The sequence below is a fragment of the Schistocerca piceifrons genome, chromosome 2 (genome assembly GCF_021461385.2).
Source record: "Schistocerca piceifrons isolate TAMUIC-IGC-003096 chromosome 2, iqSchPice1.1, whole genome shotgun sequence".
Classification (NCBI taxonomy): Eukaryota; Metazoa; Arthropoda; class Insecta; order Orthoptera; family Acrididae; genus Schistocerca; species Schistocerca piceifrons.
In genome coordinates this window covers 990,125,984-990,140,430 of record NC_060139.1, presented here as the reverse complement: position 1 = coordinate 990,140,430, position 14,447 = coordinate 990,125,984, and positions in this window count along the sequence as shown.

Here is a 14,447-nt window from a genome sequence, read left to right as displayed (position 1 = left end):
CTTATTTCTAATTTCTTTTCAGTTTAGTTTTACGTGCTTTTATCTTTGATGCTAGAGATATTTCTAAAGCACATTGCAGGACACTGGGATCTGATCTCGTTCGAATGGTATTGCTACTGTGGGTGTTTTCTCTAATTGGAAGGATAAAGTCGTGCTTTCAAATTCAAAAAATTCTCCTCCCTTAGTTGCTTTTACAATCCATATAATATTATTGAATAACTGCCCTGGTTTTCACAAGTTCAGACAGTTAAGAGCCATGACGAAATATATTTTAATCATGAGAACAAGTGCCAGTATGTCTCACAGATATGGAATGATGCAATAGCAACACAAGAATTAATTTAACGATACAGATTGATCTTCCTCCAGAAGCAATGCAAAGATACAAAGGTTTAATTATCACCTAGAAAAAATAGTGTTAGTTGACTAATTTCATGTTTGTTTGCAGGGACATCTCTGGAATCCCTGTACACACTGAAATCTCCATGCAACAATACTGTGGATTTGCCACTAGAAAAATCAAAACAAAAATTTGCATGAATTGTTAAAGTACAGTATCGTCCCGTTAGTCGTTCTTTTTCTGTGGCTGAAGGGCTACAATGCTGAAGTAATGCTTGCTCAGGCGACGGCAGTATGTTTCAACAAAACACTGCAATATGATACATTGGTCACATAGCACAGACACTTCCCAAGCGTTTAATTGTGGATAAAGCAAAAAAGAATTATAGATCAGATCCAGGAAATATTGGTTATGAAGAAGGTCACTACCCACTGAATTCGAGACCTGCTCACACTTGAACATAGTCAGCAGTGGTAATATTGCAGATAGAGTCTAAGACGGGGAGGCTGTAATGTTTGGATCACAGGTTTGCCTCAAACATTATACACTTTTAATCATTGGGACAGCATAATATGCAAGTAGTAAAGCGTAATACTTAGATGATTTCAGGGAAATAGCAAGAGAAGTTTTATGTGTCAATGATGTACTGATAAGAAAAACGAAACTGTAATTTAAGGCAATTTCATTTTGAATTGCACTTTTATCATTGAATATTATAAACATTTTTAAATATTTGAGATATGATTACAAACAATTTTGGCACACTGAAAATCTGTTGTTGGGGCAAACATGTTTTGAGCATTTTTCACACACTATTTTGGTTTTCTTGTCCACATTTCTTGCACAAATGTAGCGTCTTGCTTTCCTCATGGGTTCTGGCTCTGAAGATGTTGAGGTAAGAAGAGTACCACCAAGTTTAACAATAACGTCTCTCAGTTCATGAGAAAGGGGTGGGACATCTCGACATTATATATGGGGCTTTACTAAATCCATTCCAAGCTTTTGTAGCAATTATCTTCTTTTTAAATCATTTGTTTGATCAAGTTGTTTGGTACACTGAAGCAAGACAGCAGCATACTATGTTAAGAATGGCATAAAATACAGACATTGGCCATCTGCGTGATTGCCATGATAATGAATAGTTGACGCACATTTGGTCCAGTGTGTCCACTGCTCCTTTTGTGGCATTGTAATCAATGATCATTTCAGGTTTTTTCTGTTGAGTACTAATTTTCTGATTGTGATGCATAGATGAAAGCAACACAACAGCTCGACCTTTCCGAGGAACATAAGAACAAATTGTCTTTCCTTTGTTATGCCCAAATAATGCAGATTCTACTGGGCACTTTCTGTTCGGTTTGAATTCTTCTGGGAACTGCGGTTTATATTGCTTTAGAGTGCCTAAGACAGTTAACTTTTTGGCTTCTAGTTGATCACAGAGTTCAAGTGACATGAACCAATTGTCTACTGTCACATGTCTATTGCTTCCCTCAATTGGTGTTATTAATTTCAAAACATCCTATGTTAGGATTGATAATGTACTTTTATTTGTCCCTTTTCCTGTGTAAACAAATGCATTGCGTAAATAGAATGTTCATGAGTCACAAAGGCACATAACTTTGAGGCCATATTTGGCTGGCTTCTTGGTCATATACATGCGAAATTTGCACCTGCCATGAAAGGGTACTAGCATTTCATCGATTGTCACATACACTCCTGCAGTATAATACTTTTGACGTTTGTCTATAAAGAGTTCCCACACATCTCTAATAGCTGCAAGTCTGTCATCAGCCTTCCTAGCATCTCTTGTAGCAGCACAATCGAATCGCAAACAAGACAAAATGAATAAAAATCTCTGAACGCTCATAGTGGCTCGAAACACATCACAACCACTTCCATTATTAGCAAAAAGTCCAACAACATTTTCGTGATTGAATTTCATTACTCCAGATAAATAAAGCAGACCCAGAAATGCTCTCAGTTCTATTATATCTAGCGGTTTTATGAACGCTGGCTTAGGATCTCTATATTTGTTTGACATGTCACGTATCTTGACATTTGTATTGGTGAGTATTAGTTGCAATAAATCTTCACTAATGAACATTTCCCAAGAAGATAATATGTCAGTTGAATCAATCGTTTTTGCTTCACGTTTACCACCTGGAAGATGACTAACTATGTTGTGAGCATGGGTACGAGTTGTAGGAGGAGCTTCTTTTGACCACTTGTAGCACTGCTTTCTTCCAAAAAAATATTTATCAGCGGAAGATCTAATACATGCTCTTCATCTGATTCTTCACATCTACTTTTTGATGTAGCTTCAGAGGTGGAATCATGATCACTTAGTATAAATTCATCCTCATCTGCTGTGGTTTCCTCATCAGATTGCAAAAACGCAGCATCATTCACTATTCTTTCCAACTCGTCATCTGTTAATGACTTCAATGATGCCATTCTGAAAAATAATGCATTCATACTCACATAACCTTCACAATTAACGTTATCATAGAAAGTGTGCTGTTTTCGAAGTACTCAAAGATTTCAGTCGTGTAAAACACTAATTGAGATAGTCAAAAACAACTTACATTACTATTCTGGTGGGGTATCCTGAGACCTTTCTTTCTTTATCTCACACAACAATACTGGAAACATCGCATTCAACACTCCACGTTAAAAGGCAGCACTTCACTGAGGATTACCAAGAACACAGGTGCCATCTGTTGTTCCGTTCACGTACTATGTATTGTATTCCATCGTCTGGGGTTCTCTGGGACCCCACTAGAGCAGTTAAGGGTTAAGAAAGCTTTATGCATTCGAAAAAGAGTCATGTATCACCTCCACAACATTTTGGCTATGAAGAAGGTCGCCGTCCACTAGATTTGACAACTGCTCACACTCTAACACAGTAAGCAGCGGAAATGTTGCAGATACACTATAATAAGGGTAGGTCACGATGTTATGAAATAATATTTGTTGTGATAATAAAGGTCACCAAACAGCCAAAATGCCATTGGAAATTTAATGCAAGGTCAAGCAAATACACATGTTTCTCATTGTATTACGTTTCAAATGTAGTATGTATGACTGGTGTTGAAAAAAATGAATAAAAGTAATATTAAAAGGACTTGATCCATCGATCTACCAGCTACGGAGCTTGAAAGTTACCTATATCACCTCGACCAACTTGCCCTCAGTGTTAAAACACACCTGTATCCCTCTGACACATAGTACTTCTGTTGCAGTTTTCCCAAATCGCCTATGTAGTTTGCCTTACTACCTGCACACGATGATGTCCCAATGGACTACGAAAAAGTCCAAACGTCGAGGTGTCCCCTTGTAAAAACAAGAATCTCTGCACCATAAATGATCTATCCAAATGAGACAGAAATCGGTAGGTGTGATTAACACATGCAGATAAAAAAATAATTACAATTTCAGAACTGGGTGATTTGTTCAAGGTAAAAGAGCTTCACAGATTGAACAAGTCATTCATGTGTTGCTCCAACTCTAGCCCTTATGCAAGCAGTTATTTGGTATGGGACTGATTGATAAAGTTGTTGGATGTCCTCCAGAGGTATATCGTGCCAAACTCCATCCAACAGATCGTCAAAATCTAGAGTGGTTGGAGGACTTTGTCCATAATACTCCAAATGTTCTCAGTTAGGAAGAGACCTGGCGACCTTGCTGCCCAAGGTAGTATTTGACAAACACAAAGACAAGCAGTAGAAACTCTCGCAATGTGCAGTAGGGCGTTATCCTGCTGAAATGTAGCCCCAGGATGACTTTGCCACGAAGGGCAACTAAACGTGGCGTAGAATATTGTCGACATACTGCTGCGCTGCAAAGGTGAGGTGGATGACAAACAAAGGGGATTTTGCTATGAAAAGAAATGCTACCCAAACTATATCTCCTGATTTTTAGCCTGTATACTGTGCAACAGTCAGGCTGGTGCCCCACCAACCTCTGGGACGTCTCCAGAAACGTCTTCGCTGGTGATCGGAGCCAGTTCGAAGCGGGACTCACTAGTGAAGACAATTCTATTCTAGTGAATGAGATTCTATGCAGAAGACGTAGCTGGGGGTGCCCCAGAAAGCAGTGGGTTACCAACCTGACTGCTGGCCTCCATAAGCTCGACAGCCAGGAGTGATGGTCTGGGGTGCCATTTCATTCATAGCAGGACCCCTTTGGCTGTCACCTGCGGCAACCCTGCAGCATAGCGGTACGTCGACGATATTCTGAGCCCTGTTTTGCTGTCCTTCATGGCAAGACATCTTGTGCTTAGATTTCAGCGAGTTAAAGCCAGCCTGCACACGGCGAGAGTTTCTACTGCTTGTTTTTGTGCTTGCCAAACTCTACCTTTGGCAGCAAGATCTTCAGATCTCTACTCAATTGAGAACACTTTGGGACTTATGCAGGGCCCTCCAGCCACCTCGGGATTTCGATAATCCAATTGAAGAGAATCTGGCACGATATCCCTCAAGAGCACATTTAAAAACAGTGTCAATCAGTGCCAAAGTGAATACCTTCTTGCATACGGGCCAGAGATGGACCAATGAGTTATTGACTTGTTCAGTCTTTGAAGCTCTTTGTCTTGAATAAATCAATCAATTCTTCTGAAATTGTGATCATTTGTTAGTCTACACACGTACATCATATCTAATGAATTCCTTCTCATTCTGTTGATAGTCTCATTTCTGCTATTATTCAGTAAATTTCTGGTTTACTCTCAATCCATAGAATATGCTCGTTAGACTGATTATTGTATTTAACAGTTCCTGCTTTACTTCCTCAGTTTCAATGAGGATAGCAATGCCATCATCGAATCTTACTGCTGATATCCTTTCGCCCTGAACGGCAGTCCCACTGCTGAACAGTAGTGAACAGTATAAAATTAAGTGAAAGCCTAGTGACACAAAGGAGAAGGAGTAGATGGCAGTTACCCCTGCGGCGTGGCGACGATGCTGAAGATGTATGCAACTGCTGGCTCCCTGGCCGGTGGTCCCAGCAGCCATGGGAGGCCCAACAGGAAGAACAGCATCACCGTGGTGAGGGATCGGTGCCGCAGCTGTGAGGGCCCGTGTCTGCAACAGGAGAAGTACGCTCTCATCCCAGTCACCACTGTGCCCCTACACCTCTGGGACAGCAACACCACTTCTCCAATACTCCTGTGCACACTTAAGGAATCTGGGAGATGGGGTGGTGAGGCTCAATATAAGCCTGAACCGTTTCTTCAAATATTACAATGTATTCGACTAGAAGGTTACTGGAGCTCTCGAAAGAAGAGTACTTGCAAAAACGTCATCATATGTGTACTGCCCCTGAAGTGCCTGTAAATAGAAAACACTTGAATGTGTCCTTTTCATTCAAGCTGATCCGATACAAAAATAAAAACAAATTTTTTTCCAGGGGTCACACTTCGTACAGCTTTTCATGTTCATGAATCTGATTATAAATATAGTAAGGCCGACTGCAGATTATTTGCTGCTCCAGTGTCCACACTAACAGTAGGTAGAGTGTATACAATATTACATAGCCCCAGTCTGCGCAGGAGGCACAGTAGAGGAGGGAACAACGGTAGTGGTGGGGCTCCCTTGTGGAGGGGAAGTGTAGTTATACAGCTGAACCCTTCACAAAAGCGCCTGTCACAGGCGAACAACACTTTGGCCTGACCTGCTGCGAGAATAATTTTCTTGCAAAAGACACAGGATATCATCAACACATCATCCAAGGATAATTCGTACAGGTAAGGGTCGTCTTCGTTTCCTCTGTCAGCATTTTTATGCTTACACTGCTCAACGTGCAGAGCAAGGAAAGTTGGCCAATGGAGCGACAGCGACAGCGATAGTGACAAAAGCGCCTGTCATGCAGAAATTTAAAGTTACAGCAAGTATCTGCAAACGATTGTGTTAACGGGTTATGTCAGTACAATTCCAAAAGTCAACCGTTTATTATTAAAAACCCAATGTGCACATGATTATACTGAAACTGCAGAGAAAGCGATTTGTTTCCTCTTGTCTTGTAGACTTACACTTTTTTTCCTTCTCTTGTTGCCAAACACAATGATGTTAAACAGTTTCCCCTCACTAACATGCTTATGCATTTGCAATGGTGACAGGATCTTGCAACAGTCTATCATTAATCTAATAACTATGGACACGTAAGGTCAATACATTATGAAAACCTCATGTCTGATACAAGAAGCGATGTCGACCATCAGAAACGCTTTCCTTGCCATTGCCAGTCTACATTTTATATCCTCTCTACTTCGACCATCATTTCTTCACTTATATTGCTGCAAGCTCATACCGATTGTTGTTCAACAGCTATCGATGGCTCTTAAAATAATTACAGTATTTCACTGAATAAGTCTGCAGTCACTCTTATATCGTAGCAAATAAGAAAAGTTATTCAGTTACCTATCTGGCAAAATATTCTCTGCTTTGCATGCTGCTGTTCATCAAAAATTCATTTGAGTATCTCGTACTGTTTACGAGGTATGATGGCCATTATGAATATTTCACTTCCATTCTATTGTTTGCACACACCATCGGAAGAGAGTGTACTGCATTCAACCCATTTCCTCAAGACTGGTAACAGATACAAGAAAAAATCAATATGTTAGCTCCATTGTATCTGTAGCAATGTACCATCGAACATGCACCAAACGAAAACTCATAGCGACCCTTATATGTCATTACAATTAGAATTGAGTACAGCACCTTACTTAATATATACATAACACAATAACTATGACAGTTCATGAAATATCGGCAGCTCGTCACGAGGCTGACGAATGAGTCTATGAGTTTGGTGAGAATCAAACTTTTCACTGAATACTTTCTTTAGAAACTTATGAGAAAGGTTGCAAAGCAACTGGCGTGTGCATACCTCTGTTCCTGCTGTTTAGCGGAGAAACTTCCGTGCGTTAACGGACGAAGCGAAGGCCTCATTAGGCGATAGCAAACGGAAGCTTCCGATTCATTGAAACAGAGAGCTGCAATGGCCTAGCGCTGAGAACTAAAGTAGGTTTCTGCTTAGGGGCCAGGTAATCCTGCACGAGCTCTGCTCCCAAGAGTCGCACGTTATCTTCTGGTTCCATAAATTTATTTCTGCGCAGGAGGAAAGATTCTCCAACTGACATCTTCTAATTAACCTTCACAAGGAGATGTTGTTGTTGTACTCGTAGTCTTCAGTCCACAGACTGGTTTGATGGAGCTCTCCATGCTACTATATCCTGTGCAAGCTTCATCATCTCCCAGTACCTACTGCAACCTACATCCTTCTGAATCTGCTTAGTGTATTCATCTCTTGGTCTCCCTCTACAGTTTTTACCCTCCACACTGCCCTCCAATACTAAATTGGTGATCCCTTAATGTCTCAGAACATGTCCTACCAACCGATCTTATCTTATGGTCAAGTTGTGCCACAAATTCTTCTTCTCCCCAATTCGATTCAGCATCTCCTCATTAGTTACGTGATCTAGCCATCTACCCTCCAGCATTCTTCTGTAACACCACACTTCGAAGGCTTCTATTCTCTTCTCGTCTAAACTATTTATAGTCCATGTTTCACTTCCATACATGGCTACACTCCATATAAATGCTTCCAGATAAGACTTCCTGACACTTAAATCTATACTCGATGTCAACAAATTTTTCTTCATCAGAAACGCTTTCCTTGCCATTGCCAGTCTACATTTTATATCCTCTCTACTTCGACCATCATCAGTTATTTTTCTCCCCACACAGCAAACCTCGTCTACTACCTTAAGTGTCTCATTTCCAAATCGAATTCTCTCAGCATAATCTGATTTAATTCGACTGCAGTCCATTATCTTCGTTTTGCTTTTGTTGATCTTATATCCTCCTTTCAAAACACTATCCATTCCGTTCAACTGCTCTTCCAGGTCCTTGGCTGTCTCTGACAGCACTACAATGTCATCGGCTAACCTCAAAGTTTTTCTTTCCTCTCCATGGATTTTAATTCCTACTCAAAATTTTTCTTTTGTTTCCTTCACTGCTTGCTCAATATACAGATTGAATAACAATGGGGACCCTTATAACTGCCACCTGGCTTCTGTACAAATTATAAATAGCCTTTTTCTCCCTGTATTTGACCCCTTGTCACCGTCAGAATCTGAAAGAGAGTATTTCAGTCAACAATGTCAAAAGCTTTCTCTAAGTCTGCAAATGCTAGAAATGTAGGTTTGCCTTTCTTTAATCTATCTTCTGAGATAAATCGTAGGGTCAGTATTGCCTCTCTTGTTTTAACATTTCTACAGAACGCGAACTGCTCTTCCCCAAGGTCATCTTCTACCAGTTTTTCCATTCGTCTCTAAAGAATCGTGTCAGTATTTTGCATCTGTGACTTATTAAGCTGATAGTTCGGTAATTTTCATAGCTGTCAATACCTGCTTTCCTTCGGACTGGAAGTATTATATTCTTCTTGAAGTCCGAGGGTATTTCGCCTGTCTCATACATCTTGCTCACCAGATGGTAGAGTTTTGTCATGACTGGCTTTCCCAGGGCTATCAGTAGTTTTAATGGAATGTTGTCTACTCGTGGGACCTTGTTTCGACGTAGGTCGTTCAGTACTTTGTAAGATTTTTCACGCAGTATCATACCTCCCTTCTAATCTTCATTTACGTCCTCTTCTATTTCCATAATATTTGCCTTCAAGTACATCGCCCTTGTATAGACCCTCTATATTCTCCTTCCATCTTTCTGCTTTCTCTTCTTTGCTTAGAACTCGTTTTCCGTCTGAGCTATAGGTGTTCATACAAGACGTTCTCCTTTCTCCAAAGGTTTCTTTAATTTTCCTGTAAGCAGCCTCTATCTTACCCCTAGTGATATATGCCTCTACATCCTTACGTTTGTCCTGTAGCCATCCCTGCTTAGCGATTTTGCACTTCCTGTCGATTTCATTTTTGAGACGCTTGTATTCCTTCTTGCCTGCCTGCTTCATTTACTGTATTTTTGTATTTTCTCCATTCACCAATCAAACTCAATATCTCTCCCATCACCCAATGATTTCTACTAGCTCTCATCTTTTTACCTACTTGATTCTCTGCTGCCTTCACTATTTCTTCTCTCAAAGCGCCCCATTTTTCTTCTACTGTATTTCTTTCCCTGTTCTTGTCAATCGTTCCCTAATGCTCTCTCTGAAATTCTCCACAACCTTTGGTTCTTTCTGTTTATCCAGGTCCCATCGACTTAAATTCCCACCTTTTTGCAGATTCTTCAGTTTTAGTCTACAGTTCATAACCAATGGAGTGTGGTCACAGTCCACATCTGCCTCTGGAAATGTCTTAGAACGTAAAACCTGGTTCCAGAATCTCTGTCTTACCACTATATAATCAATCTGAAACCTTCCAGCGTCTCCAGGCCTCTTCCATGTCTACAATATTCTTTCATGATTCGTAAACCAAGTGTTAGATATGATTAAGTTATGATCTGTACAAAATTCTATCAGGCAGCTTCCTCTTTTATTCATTACCCCCATTCCGCATTCACCTACTAGTTTTGCTTCTCTTCCTTTTCCTACTATCGAATTCCATTCCCCATGACTATAAAATTTTCGTCTCCCTACACCATCTGAAAAATTTCTTTTATCTCATCATACATTTCTTCAATCTCTTCGTCATCTGCGTAGCTAATTGACATATAAACTTGTACTACTGTGATAGGCGTGGGCTTAGTGTCTATCTTGGCTACAATAATGTGTTCACTATGCTGCTCGTAGTAGCTTACCCCCGCTACTTTTTTTTCGTTATTAAACCTACTCCTGCATTACCCCTATCTGATTTTGTGTTTATAACTGCGTATTCATCTGACCAGAAGTCTTGTTCCTCCTGCCACCGAACTTCACTAATTCCTACTATATCTAACTTTAACCTATCCATTTCCCTTTCAAAATTTTCTAACCTACCTAACCGATTATGGGATCTAACATTCCACGCTCCGATCCGTAGAACGCCAGTTTTCTTTCTCCTGATAACGGCTTCCTCCTGAGTAGTCCCAGCCCAGAGATCAGAATGGGGAACTATTTTACCTCCAGAATATTTTACCCAAGAGGACGTCTTAATCATTTAACGATACAGTAAAGCTGAATGCCCTCATGAAAAATTATGGCTGTAGTTTCCTCTTGCTTTCAACCGTTCGCAGTACCAGCACAGCAAGGCTGTTTTGGTTTGTTACAAGACCAGATCAGTCAATCATCCAGATGATTCCCACTTCAACTACTAAAAGGCTGCTGCCCTCTTCAGAAACCACACGTTTGTCTGGCCTCTCCAATACTCGGTAGGCTGGTATTTTTTTCGCTACAAAGTATTGCAAGGAAGTGTCAAATGACTTCCCAAATTCAAAGAATGTGGCATCAACCTGAGCGCCATTGTCTACAGCCCATGGCTTTCATGTAGGAACAGAGCGAGATAGGTTTCACAGAATCTCTGTTTGCGATATCCATGCTGATTTTTATAGAGAAGAATTTCATTTTCCAAAAACGTCATAATTGTTGAGCACATGACATGTTCCACAATTCTACAACAGGCTGACGTCAATGATATAGGTCTGTAATTGTGTGCATCTGTCCTACAACCCTTCTTAAAAATGGGAATGACCTGCGTTTTGTTCCAGTCGCCAGGTACCCTTCGTTGCTCAGGTGATCAATGATAAATTACTGCTAGAAGGGGAGCAAGTTCTTTCGCATAATATTTAGGTATTTCATCTGGCTCTGATACATTTCCACTACTAAGGGATTGTAGTTTTTTTCTTTTCCGCGATCTGTTATCTCAATATCTGCCATTTCGACGTTCATACGACGATTGAGAGGAGGGAAGATCTTACACCAAGAAACAATTTATGAATACCGAATTCAGCATCCGGCCTTCCATCTTTTATCTTCTGTTTCGGTGCCAGTACGGTCACTGAGTGAATGAGTAAATGATTCTGACCCACTTACTGATTCTACACATGACCAAAGCCTCTTAGGGTCTTTACTCAGATCGGTTGACAAAGTCGCTAAACGCTTCTCTCATTGCAGTCCGTAGTTTCATTTTCACTTCCTTCAGCTTTTGCTTGTCAGCTAGGATTTTACTTCTGTTGAATCTGAGATGAAGTTCCCTTTGTTTACTTATCAGTTTCCTAACACAGCTATTAAACCATGGTAGTAGGTCTTTCCCATCCTTTAAGATCTTACTCGAAACATACTTGTCTAGGGCAAATTGCACGAGGTCCTTCAATTTTTTGCATTTGTTCTTCACATATTCGACCTCCGCACTGAATATTTGATGCTGACTGCTCAGATACTCTAAATTTGCTAAGCAAAAACATCTTCCTACTTTTCTCAAATTTCACTGTAAGACCCACTGTCATAGATGTTGTCCCAGTCTTATGATCACTGATGTCTTACTCTACGTTAACTGATTTGGTGACAGAGTGCTACAGAATTTTGGTATATTTTTCTTCTTATAAGTGGAAATGATTCCATCGACATCAGATTCATCCACTACTGCTGTTTGCGGTTCAGAATCATCTATCTGAGCGTATATTTGAATTTATGAACCATAAAAATTATCAGTTAAATTTAGGTAATTGGTTCAAAGATATTTGGTTCCATTATGTGAAGAGAAAACTCTGCTGATCACTAATTAGATTTTATGCTTTATTAAACTCTGAATTTCAGAGGCCATGACGTTGGGCCCTGAAAAATTAAACAAAAAAAAACGAGATTTTATTAAGTAAGGAATTTCAGTTTCCCTGACTTCTGTAAAATATTTTTATCTGATACATTTTTGTTCTATATAAATAGGGTTACTTGCTGTGACATCTAATACTGCGATGAATATTTCTGAATTTATTCAGAAAAAATTACCAATTAAATTTGAATTCTTGGTTTAAAGATATTTGGGTCTCAAAGATTGAAAAGGAAAATGTATTGATTACTAATGCTATTTCTGTTTGGAATTCCTGGGACAAAATTTTTAGACCATTCATTTTTTAAAAAAAATTATAAGGGAAAATATGTTCTGTTTCATAAAGATAATGAGGTACCCTTCATGAGAATACAATGCACTAATCCACTTTGCTGTAGAGTATGAATATATTAGAAATGAAATGAATACATTAAAACCAAATAATTGTGTTCAAAAGAAATCGATTTTATTAACTGTTGAAAAATTTAAAAAATTCGGTAATGAGATTCAATACAAAACTTTGTAAACAGGTAAGAAAATATTACATTCTTTTAGGAAAAACTACTGAATTATCTGAAGTATGCCACAATTGTTGGAAAGGCCAATTCTCAAAAAATCATTGAACAACAAGCAAAATAAATACAAGCAAAGTACCTAGAATGTGTACAACTAAGAAATATAATTTCTGATGTAGTAGAAATGAAGAAAGAACAAATTATTTACTTTACTACATCTATGCAGTATGCCAAGAAAAACTATTTCAAAGTTGGTGGTGTATTATCTAAAAATCATATTTCAGGAATATAATAGTGGAAGACCTAAAGATGATAAAATATTTTATGTCAGAAAATACAAATGTACAGATTACAAATTAGTACAGAATACACTTAGCACTTATTCTGATGTACACAGAGTAGACAAAAGAAAAGAAATATACAATATACACTTCAACAGTCTGTTTTACTTTGTTCACAAATTATACACCCAATCCAATGAATCTGCTGATGAAATAAATAAGAAGAGGAAAAATATTTATGATAAAATTTTAACTCCACCCACTATAGAATTTTAACATATTGATGATGAACATAAAAAATACTGGAAAATTTTAATGTGTTGGATGTATTAAAAGGTAATGAAAAATCCAATATTTTTATCAATAAAGGGATCTTTATTCTTTAATTTTAGAGATTTTTTACACATTGTTCCCAGCAATGTCCATAATTATTCCATTACTTTAGACAAATATACAAAAGAACAACTAATTAATGATATAATGAATCTCCATCAAATTGAATTAACATAAGAACCGAAAAAATCAACAAAAATATGATGTGGTCGTTCGTTAACTTCTCAATAATTCAACTATTTCAGTTGAGGATTTTTCCAGCCCCTGAATTTGTAATTGTTGAGGAATTTCAGTGGATCTGAGTGGATCTACTGCTGATTAAAAAAAAACCTATTATTGCAAGAGGGGAAAGACCCAAAACATTAAAGGACTTTAACTTTCATGATGCAATATTTTTAAAACCTCTCCTGCTCGTTCCCTTCACAAAAATTCAACTTGTGCAGGGGTCGATTTTTTATTCATTACAGAATTCCAAAGGTGGAAAATTCACCCTCTAGAGGAATCTGATGATTCTGTTGAAGATCTAAATTAAATCACACACGATTTATAAAATAACATTATCATTATTTACCCAATTGTTGGCAAACTTTCGAACCCGACCTATTAACATAAACTTTATGTCCCTTTTTTCTCATAATTTTTTCACATAGATAAATATCAGAAAAATTCGTTTTCATTAGTTCTTGTTGATAAAAAATTCCATCAGTATCTTTCATTTCATATGTGATTGGATTGGAGAGATAGTCTTCAATTTCGAAAATTTCTGACAGCGAATTGCCAGAATATCTTTACTCAAAAAGTCTTTTCAGTTTGCTTATTCTCACTTTGTCACCAATTTTGAATTTGGGATTAGCGTCTAGAAAATTTGTTATGTAAACAGTTTCCAATAACATCTTTTCAACATTTTTATTTACGTCTTTTGGTGCCATTTTTATAGTTGAATGTCTTGTGTTATTGTATTCATCAAGTAATTTAGATTCTAAGTTAAACCATTTCTAATTTCCTTGAAGAGCAAATTTCTTGCAGACTTTTCCTTTAAGTCTTTGTTAAATCGTTCAACAACTAATGTGTTTAATTCAGTAATAGTTGAATAATGATTAACACCATATTTTTTCACCAGCTCATAAAACTCTTTATTATAGTATTCTTTACCATTATCTGTCTGTAAATTTTTTGAAGTTTTCTCTCTAAATATTTTTTCAAAAGCCCTTGTTACATTCTAACCTGTTTTATAGTTAATGGGAATAGCCCAAGTAAATCTTGAAAAGCGGTCTATAACAGTTAAT